Consider the following 2,385-nt stretch of genomic DNA (forward strand, 5'->3'; position numbering starts at 1 on the left):
TGAGATGGATTGGCAATATGGTAGCATTCATGGCCTCAAGTGTGGCAGCAATTGTGAGGTTTACCCAGGACCAAGCAGTGTTTCATTCTGTTATGCACCGGGTCGCTATGAGTCAGGACCGACTCGATGGCACTTAACAACAACAACAAAAAACCAACTTCTTCAGTCTGAAACTGATCAAGTGTACAATTAACATGCATTAATAATTACTGGTTATTGGAATGTGAAAGTTGAAAACAAAAAGAGGAAGGATTCATAATTTAAAAAACATGGTTTTGGTGATAAACAAGGTAAATCAAGTAGAAAAAGTTATGATGCAAAGAACTGAACAGAAAATTTCAAAGGTCAGCTCAAGAAAATGAAGTAAAGCATTTTAATGAAATGTGCAGATAGAAAACAAAAAGGGAAGAACACACTCAGCATTTCACAATTTGAAAGAACTGAAGAAAAAATTTAGTCTCTTATTACAATACTGAAGGATTATATGGGCAAACTACTGAATGATGCTGAAAGCACAAAAAGAATATGGATTCATTGTACCAAAAATAAATGGTTGATAGTTAATCATTTTAAGAGCTAGCAAAGCATAATATCTAGAACCAATATGTCTTAGGCTGGGTTCTCTAGAGAAGAAAAACCATTGAAGCTTGTTGGTAAGCTGAATACTACATATAGATAAAATGCAATTGTATATGTGTGGCATGGGAGGCTAATGTGCTGGAATGGAAAGCTCGTTTGAACATCTAGGACAGTGGCTCAAGCTTACCAGCTGCTCCTTGGAGACCCTATACAGGGTTGCTATGGGTTAGAACTGACTTAACAACAACAACAACAACCTATAATATGTGAGGGTAAGTAGAAACCTATTGCTCCTAGGGTTTTAGATCATACATGCATGGGTTTATTCCAGACGAAATATGTTGAAATATATCGCTGTGGTTAGTGGATAACTGCAGACAAATTCTCTAAATAATGTCCTTGTCTTAATAACATTAAAGTGGCTTCCAAAAGAAGGTCCAAATAACACAGTAACTTCCAAAGAAATTTACTAGACCAGTTAAATTCAATGCAAGAGGGCAGTTCAGAAGGTTATGTTAACTGCTTTTGGAAGTTACAAAGAGGTCATCTTAATAGATTTTCTTGAAGGATACAGAACAATCATGGAGCTTATCAGGAAGAAGGTTTAAGAAAATTGAAAACTACATTGGCGAGAAACAGCCCAGGAAAATTGTGCCATGGGATTTTTTTTTTTCCCATCACAATGAACCTGCTCATGCTTTTCAGGGTAGGGAGAAAAGTCCCAGGAGAATTTCACTGGGAAACCTTAACCCATCCATCAACAGCCCTCATTGTGCCCTTTCTGAGTTCTTTTTGTTTCCAACGTTCAAGGAACATTTAAAAGAAGCGTGATTTGAATCAATAGAGCAGAGGTGGGGAGCCTTTTTTCTGCCAATGGCCATTTGGATATTTATCTCATCAATTGTGGGCCACACAAAATTATCAACTTACAAATGAGCTTGCTATATTTGGTCAAACATTTAATTGTTGTTGTTGTTGTTAAGTGCCATCGAGTCAGTTCTTACTCATAGAGGCCCTGTATAAGGGTTTCCAAAGAGCTTTGACCACCACTTATTTGTCAGTTTGTTGTTCTGTGGTGGCTTGTGTGTTGCTGTGATACTGGAAGCTATGTCACTAGTATATTAAATACCATCAGGGTCAACCACCATGGACAGATTTCAGATAAGCTTCCAGACAAAGACTAGGAAGAAGGAGAGACAAAGTACTTCTGAATATTTGGTTACTGAAAACCTTATGAATAGCAGTGGAACACTGTCAGCACCAGCTTATTGAATATTGAAACATGATGAAGAGCTCCCGAATATTGTTAGATAGAGTGCCAGAAGATGAGCCCCTCAGGTTGGATGGCACTCAAAATGTGATTAGGGAAGAGATGCTTCCTCAAAGTAGAGACGACCATAATGACACAAATGGAGTAAAGCCCTTGGAACCTTCATTTACTGATGGGGCACAAATCAAAATGAAGAGAAACAATTGTAAATATCCATTAATGATCAGAACATGGAATGTATGAAATATAAATCTAGGAAAGTGGGAAATTGTCAAAAATGAAGTGGAATGTATTAAACATCAATATTCTAGGCATTACTGAGATGAAATGGACTGGTATTGGCCATTTTATATCTGATAATCACATGGTTTACTATGCTGGGAATGACAAATTGAAGAGGAATGTCATCACATTCATCATCAAAAAGAACATATAAAGAGCAGTCATGAGGTACAAAACTGTCTGTGATAAGGTAATATCCATCTGCCTACAAGGAGCTCTGGTAGCATAGTGGTTACGAACCTGGCTGCGAACCT

The sequence above is a fragment of the Chrysochloris asiatica genome, unplaced genomic scaffold (assembly GCF_000296735.1).
Source record: "Chrysochloris asiatica unplaced genomic scaffold, ChrAsi1.0 scaffold00012, whole genome shotgun sequence".
NCBI lineage: Eukaryota > Metazoa > Chordata > Mammalia > Afrosoricida > Chrysochloridae > Chrysochloris > Chrysochloris asiatica.